The sequence below is a fragment of the Excalfactoria chinensis genome, chromosome 1, assembly GCF_039878825.1.
Source record: "Excalfactoria chinensis isolate bCotChi1 chromosome 1, bCotChi1.hap2, whole genome shotgun sequence".
Lineage (NCBI taxonomy): Eukaryota > Metazoa > Chordata > Aves > Galliformes > Phasianidae > Excalfactoria > Excalfactoria chinensis.
This window is the reverse complement of record NC_092825.1, coordinates 29,975,753-29,988,347: the sequence shown is the minus strand read 5'-3', so window position 1 is coordinate 29,988,347 and position 12,595 is coordinate 29,975,753.

Genomic DNA, 12,595 nt, shown 5'->3' with positions numbered 1-12,595 from the left:
CAGTTTTTATTTAAATTCATATCCAAAATTTATTGATATTTTTCTTTCATCTACCTTTTATTTTTTATTACATTTTTGGAAAAAATGAAATATACCCAGATCTAGAATTAAAAGGCTTTCATAAACAAATATGAACCTGGATGGGCTGCCTTCAGAATCACAGCCAATCCTTTGCTTTGAAGATGCTTTTACTATTCATAGCATGCTATGTTTTTTTTTTAAACGTAATTTTATGTTATATTGTCTTGCTGTAAAACATTTGTAACATATAACGATGCATAAGGCCAGCTGGCCACTAATGGTAACTGCATACTTTACCAGCACTATCATCGGAAGGACTGTTGAAGGCAGATGGCCCTTTTTTGCAGCTTTATCCCATTAGAGATCCTACCAAGGACAGGCACTCTACAAACCTCACAGTAATGAGAAGAATTGCTCTATTGACTAGAAAGCCTTCCTGCAAATTAGCTTGAAAGCAATATGTGCTGGAGAAGACCAGTAACACACTTTTTCACAGCCAAAATAGAGGATTCTGGGCTGAAGCATTGGTAAATGATTCCTGTGTTCTGGAAAAGTTTTACAGACAAACTGGATTGATATTCATAGCTGCTGTAACACACAGAGTTACTTTCCTTTTTTATTAGAGCAAAGCATGCAGATTAGCAGTTAATTATCATGCATGCTCATTTCATGCCCTTACTAAAAGGAGTTAAAGTATAAATGTAAGGGAAAAATGACTCAGACTGAGCTGATCATATGGAGATTAATTTTGATTATAGTGTCATTGAAACATGTTCTACAATTTGATAGCCCAGATGTGCATTTTCCCCAGATAACAAAGGTTCAATTGGTTATGCTTCTTTTATTTTTAGGGCTATCAGAAATAATCTTGTCACAGCTTCAATTTCTTTTTGTCTCATGATAGGGAAAATGGCTTGTTTTCAAACGTTATATACCACATTTTGCACGAACAACAGTTGCTATTTAGTTTTCTAGGGGGAAAGCTCTTTTGTTCTTTCAATTTTTGGTGTTTTTTCAAATGAGTTTTTCAGTTATTTGTCTGTCAATGCCTTTAGGACCTCACAGTGCTCCTATTTAAATCATCATCTCCTGTATCAAGTGGATTTTGTGCTTGATTCTCCAGTTACAACTTTGCAGCACAGAGGAAGCATAAAGCAGGCAATTTTTAAAATCCCATGCATTTCACATCTTGCACATAGATTCATTGACAGCTTGTCTTTTATCATAGGCAGCCACATGTACCAATCAGTACCATTATTACGTAATGAGCAGAGAAAAGCTATAATAATTCATTAGTATTTTATCTGTGTTCTTCCAAGGCTTTTCTGTTTTGTCTAACCCATGTGGTTACCCGGAATTTAGGGTTCTGTTTCCTTTGGGAGGAAAAATTGATACTTATTTCTTTGGGTCATAATCTTTCTTAGTTTACTAAGAACACACAAATTATGTTCCCTAGAGCCCAAGAAGAAATTGCAACAGAAGATAATGTATTTCTAATGTATTTCTTCATAGTTCCCTACCCCTTTCTGTTGGCACCTAAAATCTAGGGTTTTTGTCTTGTGTCTTCAACAAAGATTTGTGCTTTTTGTAGGCTTTTTTTTTTTTTTTTCCTACTTTTTTTTTTTTTCTATATTTTTTAACACTATTTTCACAGTTGGGATTTTGGGCTCCACTCTGTAGGAGAGAGAGTACTTTTTCAATCTTTTTCTCTATGTTTACACTCTTCAGCATCTTCATATATGTCTTTTTATAGATCAGTGGCTTGAGGCTGAATTTCAACTGCAGACATATACTTATTCTGTTACCTGGCTCTGTAGAGAAACAACAATTCTTGTAAGGAAGTATATTGGTTTTGTATTCTTTGATTCAGTAAGAATTAACTCAATGCAGAATATTTTCTGAGCATCTGTGCTGTGTTCTACTACTAATTGCATAGCACACACAGTAGGATAAAGGATGTGCACTCTGCATTCCACAGCTCATAGGGGTTTGTGAATACAACTTTCTTACTGGTTGTACCATCCTACATAGAGAGTTTAAGTAACTACCTCATAGAAGACGCTGAATTCTTATACAGTAATAGTCAAAGAAAATGAATGTGGAATTGAATTACTCTGTGTATTTATGTGTTTCTTCTACTGGGTCTTGATTTTCTATGCACAGTCTCCAAGATATGCCATGGTTCTGCAGGGATATCTTTATGGCCATTGTGATACAAATAATACTGATATTGATTTTTATATCCTGAACAAAATAACATCTCATCTTTTACAATTTGAAATGTTCTTCTTGTTCTTGAAAGGAGCTACTCATCATAGCATTTTTTTTTTCTTTGCTATCAAACGATGCTTTCCAGGCACTGTCATAAATTGGCTTAGATTGCTCAATACAATGACAATTTCTTCATAAGCTGCTGTCCCCCAAATATTCATCAGGTTCCTCATAGATGGTCGTAGTGAGAGAGATTCTGCAGCCATGTCACTTATCCAGTAAATCCATTCTACAGAAATCAACATACAGGACTGGAGTCAAATCCAATTAAACTCTGCTAGATTGTTTTGTTGCTACCTTGAATCTGCAAAACACCTTTTGATGATGGCCCAATTCCCTTTGTACTATTCAATGCAACAGTATGTTGAGTGCTGCAAAATGAAAATAATATTAACACTACAGACCATATCTATTTTAAGCAAACTCTGCTAATTGTGCCAAGTAACAACAAATCAGATATTGTTTACCCAAAGAATTAACAACAAATCAGATATTGTTTTCCCAATGAATTACTTTCCATTTTTCTTTGCTTCATTACTGAGCAAGAGAAGATACTGTTTATTAGTTAGGGAGGGTATCTTAGTGTCTAGAGAGAGCAGTCATGTTTTTGTGACTGGTTGAAGCAGGTATCTCTCAACCACATCCTTTTCTTTTGCTTTGGAACAACAATGCTATACAGAAAATGGAACAACTCCTGAGCCACTGCAGCTCGCAGCCTACTTATTTAATGGAAAGCTTACCTGCTTGCCTGTGAACTGCCCTAGAACTGAACTTGGTACTTAAAGTGGATTAGACTTGTCATAAGAGAAGCATCTTGAAGAGAAGAAGAGCTTGTTTCATCCCAGTTCATGCTGTTGCCCAAACTCAACTTGTAACACCAAGATGGAAAAAGGTGTGCAAATACAGTTATTTCTCATTTCAGATATCACTATTGTGGCACCTCTTACATGTCTGAAATATCCAGAGTAAAACTTAATGGTTAAATACTCAGTTAGGTTCCAGTAAGGAATAAAGAAATACATAAATATGGTCAAATAAATAAATAAAATAAATAATAAATATTTTACGGTCAAATAAATGAATAGGATGACTTTTCCTCAGGAGTAATGAGCTGAAGTCTTCCAGTCAAGAAAGGATTTGTGAATCACTGGGGTGAGTGTGACAGAAGGTAAAGTTGGGCATGGGCAAGATACACTGAGGAAGGGAAGTGAGCATGGACAAGGGGAGAACAAACAAAACACTCTTTTCAGGTGAATTCAGCCATCTCATGTTATTTCACTTTCTGAATGCTTAAGCTTGATAGGTACTTTGAATCCCAGATGCTATAAAGATATTTTCAACTGAGCCCATCCTCTAATGTCTCACAGGCTTTGATAGTGATACAATTGCTAACTAGGCCAGAAGAGCTGTGTTGATATTTTCATTGTACTGCAAATATACTATTGATTTCCCCCCAGTATTAGATGTCTGTCTGACTGGCATTAGCAAGTAAATATATAACTCATAAAACAAATGTTCATGATAAGCATTAACAGGAGGTAACTCAGGAATATTTTCAAGCAGTAGTGAAAAACAAAGCACATCAACACACCAATTGTGTTCAAGATTGTCTCAGTCATCATTTTAATAATATTTTTTCTTTATTTTCAATAGGTAACATAACATTTAATATTCCCAAAATTTTATATTTTCAATAGAAATATAAACATTTGTAACATATATATAACATATATTATTCTGCAGAAAATACAGTGAGCTAAAATATTTGTAACCTCATACTTTCCCAATCTGCTTTTATTAATTTGAATAATTATTTATGAATATAATTGATTTTTTACTACAAAAAAGAATTGGAAATTTCCAATAATAAAAGTTTAAGGCTAAATACTTATGTGCAAAATACTTAAGTGAAATATATAATTTATTTTATTTTATTTTATTTTATTTTATTTTATTTTATTTTATTTTATTTTATTTTATTTTATTTTATTTTATTTTATTTCTTTCCCAGATGGCAGACATTTGCCAAGATCATTAAAAGCATTATGAACTGTGACTCTCAGCCATATGCGGTTCAGTTACATTTATAGATAATATTTATATACACTGTATATAAAATATTTGTTTCTATCCTTTAAGAATTTAAATAAGTACATTCTTTTTCTAGCAAAGCATTCACTTTTACCTCTCAGTTCTTAAGAGAATTTGAGAATTTTGTAACACTTTTTTTTTTCATCTGACAAAAAGTTTTTTTTTTTTTCTTTATTTTTATTTTTTTTCCATATAAAACAGACGGAATAGATATTTATTGAAATTTGAAGACAAATTAAATAAGTGATCATAATCTGAATTTCCAATTTAAAACTGCAGCATGGAAATTTATAACTACAGTTAGCTGAAAATGTATCCATTCAGTATTAACTACAGTATTGCTTTTCAGCCTCACTGAGACCGAGATCTTCTGCTAGTGTATTTACTGAGATGTTTTGAAAACTTACCGTGTATTTTCATCATTCTCTTTCCAGTGGGAAAACACCAGGCAGTGTAAGATTTCTTGGAAGAAGTCTCAATTTACGTTGTGTGGAATATCTGTAAAATGTATAGTATTTAATGTGTCTACATATACCTATGTTTTTTTTATATTTTAAAAGTATTTATTCTTGTTTTATTTATTCTTGTTTTATCTATTTTTATTTATTTTAATGACCTACAAACTGAGGACTAAGATATGATTAATTCTGTGTTTGCATACTTTAGCACATATGTGGTCAACAATGTTTTTTGTTTTTTTTTTTTAAATGGATTTTTTATTTTTTTTAATTTTTTATTTTATTTTATTTTTTTGAGTCTGAATCTATTCTGAGAAGAATATTCTAATCTAGAAGGATGCTTAAGGGTAGAAAAAAAAAACAAACAAAAAAAAAAAAAAACATCAGAAGACAATCCAGATAGTCTTCTGATTACAACATGTACCTATGATGAAAATGCTGATAGTCAAATTCAGGGCTTTAATTTGAACAGAAGTACTTAGTTCCTACCTAGCTGAGGAGGCCCTCCTTCCTTCCTATATGAAGAAATTTGAAGGGAAAGGAAGAAGTAAGATAAATGTAATTTTTTGATAAAATGCTTTTCTTAACAAAAGCCTTCTCAGAATAGCCTTCCAATAATATGAAAAGGTGCTGAAGTTTTGCAATTTTATTCATGCTATTTCTTCTGCACATACTTGTGCATTAGTTAGGTTGAAATACAGAGGCAATTCTGCTCATATAACGTACCAAAATTACACTATTCTACTGTGGTCAGTAATACTCCATATGAAAAGTTTTTTCACTATATATTAGTGGTCACTCAGAAGAATGAATATGTGCAATAAGATGTGCTGCTTAGATGGGTTAGTGATTGTTATCCCAAAGTGGCTAAAGTTTATCTATGTAATTTTAGAGTAAGACTCATTTGTGTGATATTTAATGGTACTTAAAGATTCATGAGAATCCCTTCTTTCATTTAAAAAAATCGATTTCTCATGTCTCAACAATATAGAGGAAAAGAAAAAGAATTTGGAACTGTTATTTTGTTAATCCAACAGTAAAAAAGAAGTACTACCAAATTAGTATTTAGAAATAAGCAAGTAAACATAAAAAACATAGTTTATATGGTTAATATTTTTATTATTATTATCTTCATCCTGGTTGCTAGAAATGTTACAAAAGTAATTTATTGGCTCCTATTGAAATTGAAATTATGAAAAATTAATAATAAGAATGTGTAGCACTACACATGCATCCCAGATGTAGCCCCTATTCTACTAGTTGTGAGTTTCGGCTGTCAGAAATTTTTGAAGTGCATGTTGTTCATTTATCAAGAATTATCTCAGAAAATAGGAGCCATATGAAATCCACCTGAGGGTGCTGAGGGAGATGGTGGGGGTGGTTCCAAGCAACTTTTCACCATCAGTCAATTGTTCTGGTAAACTGGACAGGTCCCAGAGAATTGAAGGTTTGCAAACGTGACTTCCATTTACAAGAAGAGTCATAAGGAGGGTGTGGGGAAAAATAGGCTTGTCAAACTGACTTTGGTGCTGGGAAAGGTTATGAAACAGATCATCTTGAGTGAGATGACATGGTATGTGTGAGACAACCAGGGGATCAGGCTCAGCCAGAGTGCATTCATGAAAAGTGAGTCCTGCTTAACTATGATCAAGTGACCCGCCTTGTGGATGAGGGAAAGGCTGTCAATATAGTCTACCTAGACTTTAGCAAAGCTTTTGACACTGTCTCCCACAGTATTGTCCTGAAGAAGCTGGCAGCCCATGGCCTGAATAGGTACACTTTTCACTGGGTTAAGAACTGGATGAATGGCTGGGCCCAGAACGTGGTGGTGAATGGAGTTAAATCCAGATGGTGACCTGTTACAAGTGGTGTCCCCCAGGGGTAAGTACTAGGGCCCATCTTGTTTCATGTCTTTACTGATGACCTGGACAAGGAAATTGAGTGCACACTCATCTCAGTAGGTTTGCTGATGGCACCAAGGTAGGAGAAAGTGTCGATTATCCTAAGGGTAGAAAGGCACTTCAGAGGGATCTGGACAGACTGGATCATTGGGCTGAGGTCAATGGGATGAAGTTCAACAAGACTGTGTGCCAGGCCCTGCACTTTGGCCGCAACAGTCCAAGGCAACACTGCAGTGTTGTGCAGAGTGGCTGAAAGAATGAGTGAAGGAAATGGTCCTGGAGGTGTTTGTTGATGTTAAGCTAAACATGAACCAGCAGTGTTCTTGTATTAGAAATATTGTAGCCAGAATTAGCAAGGAAGTGATTGTTCCCTGGTACTCACCTATGGTGAGGCTGCACCTCGAGTATTTCAATAAGTATTGGATCCTTCATTACCAGTAAGTCTTTGAGACCCTGGAGCATGTCCATAGAAGTGCAACAGAGCTGATGAGGGGTGTAAAGCACAAGCAACTGTGGGAATTGGGATCATTTAATTTGGAAAAGTAGAGGCTCAGGGGAGACCTTACTGGTCTCTTCAGCTACCTGAAGGGAGTTTTTGATGAGGAGGGGGTCAGCCTCTTCTCCTTCATAACTATCAGTAGGACTAGAGGGAATGACCTCAACATGTGAAAGGGAAGGTTTAGGCTGGATATTAGGAAAAATTTCTTCTCCAAAAATGTGGTCCGGCACTGGAATGGGCCGCCCAGGGAGATGACTGAGTCATTATCACTGAAGGTGTTCAAGAAATGCGTAGATATTGTACTAAGGGTCGTGGTTTGGTGGGAAAATATTGGTGGCAGATGGATAGTTGGACTGGATGGTCTTGGTTGTTTTTTCCAGCCTTAATGATTTGATGATTTTATGATTCCGTGAAAAATAGAGTATCTGCCAGAAGTTATACAGTTTGGTAGAGGACCAATTTTCATTAAATCCTAACCAAATTAACGTTTTAATCAACTTTTCAGAGAGAAACTGATACAGTTTTTCAGAGTGCTCCATATTCAAAAATACAGCTGTGTACTTTCTGTGAAGAATTTTATTCTGAGACCACATGCTGTAACAGCATAACGTGCAGCACTGTATGCTCAAATAATGTCAGCTGGAGCTGCTAATGAGTTATTTCCTAATTCAGAGGCCACTGCTTATTTGCTTCATCTGTCAAGGTAACATCAAAGATGTGATAATGTGTATGACTTTTAAAGCTGAATTTTCCTGCCTCTGCCCAGCTGAATTTTGCACAGCAATCAGACCCAGTTGGGATGCTATCAGCAAGTAGAGTCTGACATCAGGGTGTTCTAGTTGGAGCTTTTCCCTGCTAGGGCTTCACAGTGCTCAGCCATATTCCCCTTAATGCTCTTCAGAAACTCACTAGAGAGCAAAAGGAAAGCTACAGCTGGCAGGTCAGGTACTTCAGAGAGATAAGGGAAATGATTACAAGGCTTGCATTTAAACTGCTGCTGGAATTCACATCCATGGCATGCAGTGATAGATGTCTTAATGAGGGGGACCAGAGTCCAGGAGTAGAATACATCAATTAGCTCTGTAAAACTTCTCTCTAACATTTCAGGTCTACCAGAACTAGCCAAATCTTTCATTTGTTTTACAGTGGCAGGAAATCAGCACCCTAAACATTAGAAGGCTGAAGTAGATTTTCCCACTTGTTATCTTTAATCATCACCCTTATATTTAACATGACACCATAGAGTTTCCACCACCTAGAGCTACATATTACTGCTTGAAACCACCCACATAGGTCATCATTTCAGCACACCAGACTTTCTGTTGTTGCACTTCTCAATTTAAGTACTTAATCTTTCCCTCTGAAATTGAAAACAATGAAAAATAAAGATGTTCTGTTGTTGTTCTAGATGGAAAAGAGCAGCTTCTGCTTGAGATTGAGCATGTGCCACTGTATTTAAGAACATCAGATAACAGGGTAAGAGTAGGGCCTCTTTGGTCATTAAGTATAACTTCATAGAATACTACATGATATAATACTTTTAAAAAAGGTACCTTTAAACTGACTAGAATTTTCATCTATATTCTCCCAGAAAATTAGCTCAAATTGTAACTACTTTGACAGATTCTTCTCTAATTTTCCATCTGTTTTACACCTATTCATTATTGTTGTTTGTTTGTTTGTTTGTTTTTCTTTTCCCCAGCTTTAATAAGTCTTTCACACCATTTCATGTTAAAAATATTAAATCATGAGTACGGTCCTTAGATTGAAATCTATTAAGGATTTGGATTTGACAGGATATTCCCTTTGATTAAATCTTTCAATACTTGCCCTTTATCTGAAATTTCTGTCAGATTCTCTCTTCTTTCCACCCCACTGCCACAGATTCTTTCCACTCAAGATATTGAAAACCCCTTTAAGCTTCACACAAGTATAATTTGCTTCTTCGTTCCACTACAAACAAACAAACAAAACAAAAACAAACAAAAAAACACAAGGAGGTGTTGGGGGGAAAAACAAAGTCTTGCTCCATCCCTGCACACAGCCTGGTAGTTCTCCCTGCAGGAGACATTAAGTTTCCTTCTGTACATACTTCCATGACTCATTTTCCTCATCTGCTTGTTCACTCTGAAAATACAGAGCAATAAGCATTAAGTAACAGTCTGATGAAGAACATGTTGAACTTTATCAGGCTGCAGGTTTCACCTTAGCTTATGGAATAATTTGCAATTGACAACATTTTTTTTTTTTTTTTTTGAAAAATTATCTTATGGATTGCACAATTGCTAATTAATCTTTTTTCAAAGCTTGTGCTATTGGATATATAACAAATAGAGAATCATGCAGGTACTTAATTGATCTGCACAACATCTACAAATAACCCTTACTTGTGGCTTTTCCTGCAGAGTTTTCAGACCTCAGTTTCATTCTGAATATTGGAATTGTGATTAGCTTTTAAGGAGGTGTATATGAATGAGAAAAGAGAAGAAAAAACTGGAAAGTGAACAGAAATTAATATTTCTTTTCACAATTCGGAGACTTTAATGAACTTGGCATTGCATCTTTTCTTAATTCCCTTCATTTGTTCAGTGTCCATTTCTGTATTCTAATGATGTTGTATTCTAACCAAGTAGAACAGAGGTTGCAACTCAAATCTGGAAGAAATCATTTGGGTCAAAGTATGCCCTTTGATGAAGCTCAAATTAAATTTCTCTTCCTTGGTAGTTTAGTGCAACATATTTGCATGATTTTTAATATCCCTGGTCCAAGAGTCACTTGCCTAAGTCAAATGTCAGAAAAGTAGATTTTTGAGCCTGAGCAAGCCATGTTAGAATTCCTTTATATTCAGTGGAGAGAAATGTACTCTGCCAAAGAATGGCTATTCAGACTGTTTAAGCATCTAACTTATGGTTGAGGTACTGACATGTGAAAATCAAACTCTATTACCACAGAGTAGTTATAAAGCAGGTATGTTTAATCAGCACTGCATACACACCAAATGCAGAGGGGGTATTACCACCTAGCCTGCACACCAGAGGGCAAGAACGGCACAAACTTAAAGAACAAGATGCTTAGATATGCATTAGATGTCCAAGAAAAGATTGGGTTATTACACTGAGTCCCCTGAATGATTGACATTCCCCCTGCCCCGAGTGTCGGTTTTTTACAAATGCATATCTCTTGGTTGTTTGGTGGTCTTTCTGATGAAGACCTGGGTCAGGTTGATTGTCTCACTGGCTACAACTTCGTTCACCAATCTGCTGCTTCTTCATTAATTTATGGTTTACCATCCTAATTTGCTGTCTCACATTCCAGAGATAGGGGAGTTAACAGTGTTATTTGGAAAAAAAAAAAACAAAAAAACAAAAAAAAAAACCACAAAAAACAAAAAACAGGGGACTGACTGTACTGTCTAAGGTCTGTAGAAAAAGCATCCGTTATCAACAGTGAGAACCTGGCTTAGCAGGGTCAAATCTGCAGCTGCTGACTCAGCACCCCATGAAGGCACATAACTTTTAACCTAACTTATTTTCCTTAGTTCAGTATTGTCTCAACTTCATAGAATCATAGAATTATAGAATCTCTTGGTTTGGAAGACTCCCTAAGGATCAACCTTAGGGAGTATCAACCCCTCTGCCACAGACAGGGCTATCAACCTCCAGATTAGGCAGTAGACTAGGTTGCCCAGGACCTCAACTTGTCTTCATAGGAGAGGTGCTCCAGCCCTCTGATCATCTTTGTGGCCCTCTTTTGGATTATCTCCAACAGCTGCACATCTTTCCTGTATTGGGGGCTCCAGATGTGGATGCAGTGCTCAAAATGGGGTCGTATGGGGGTTTATGGTGAATTTTTATACACTCTTATTGAGGTTATTTCATTTTAACAGGTGAGAATATGAAGGAGAATGTCTACTAGATTGCATCTGGGGGAAAAAAAAAATGAAAAAGGACACTTTCAAAGGAACTGTGAACCCTTCAGTTCCCTGCCAAGGCACAGCACAAGCTATCTGTACAGCTTTTGCAAGCAGGCTGCACCCAGGCTCAGTTCCATTACCCACAGAGGCCATTTACCCCTCAGTTGGGAGTCACAACATTGGTTCTTATGAAAACCAAGTCTTCTAGGCATCTCATCTTCTTACCATTCATAAGGGCAATGGCAATAGCTGCAGGTGGAAAGCTGCTTGCACTTCAGATAAGCAAGTTTCAATATTATGTTATATATCATACCTTTCTGTGTCCCTTTTTTATTGTTTATTCTCCAAATTTCCTGGTGTGCTCTCATGTCTTTTTCCAAATACCAAGTATAAACCATATATTCCATGACATATGTGATGTTACAGCCTTTCTCTTTATTTTCCATACTGTTGATACAATTGAATGTCTTTATTATTATTATTATTATGCAATAGAAATAGAATAGAAATAGCGAAGAAGTAGTTTTCAGTTACCTTCTAACTCTTTCTTTACATGATAGATTCATGATGTTTTATTTCACTATATTCTGTTGAATTTTCTTTTTTTGTTTTTGTTTTTGTTTTGATTTTGTGTGTGGGAGTGGGTAGATCATTTTTAGCACTTTTTTGTTGATAACCTGAAGGGAGTAAGATGCTTAAAGATGCTGTTCAATAAAATCGCAGTCTCCACACATAAGAACTCCTGCTGAGTTTTGTTACATTGATTTTCCTACACAGTTAAAGTTACTCTGCTTTCCCTTTACCATGCATCACTGCTCACATTATTTTTGCTTCTTAACATATTCTTTGGATGCCAACAGTTGATGGCCATCTTAGTATGGGTCATTTCTCTCACAGTGAGTTGTATGAATCCCACATAATATGGGGAGCACAGTTAAAACACTTAAGTCAGTAGCATACCTGCCTGTGATTCCCTGTATAGAGACAGGTAACCTCATATGGAATGCTATTCAAATTGAATGGGTTGAATCCACAACTAGAGCTATTTTTTCTCATTGAACGTATGGTAACTGTTGATTGTCCCTCACCTGTGGTTTCTTATTTTTGATAGGGCTAGAAGAGTTGGTCCAAAGAGTTATTTATGCTGCTCAGAGTAGGAGCAGGAAAAAAGAAATTTAAATTCCTTCAAGATGCCTTTTCAGAGTTTAAAATATGCTTAATTTAATTCTTATAGTTCAGTCTTTCTGGGTGTTAATACTCTAAGGTTCGGTAGTTGCTGATCAGCCATTTTAACTTTTGTTTTAGAGGAAGACATTAAAAACAAACAATCAGGCAATCAAAAAGAAAAAAAATGTTTTGTCTTAACAGTTTTTAATGAAATACTTCATAATTTAGAAAGCATTTTCAGTATTTTGGATTTTTTTTTTTTTTTTTTTTTTTT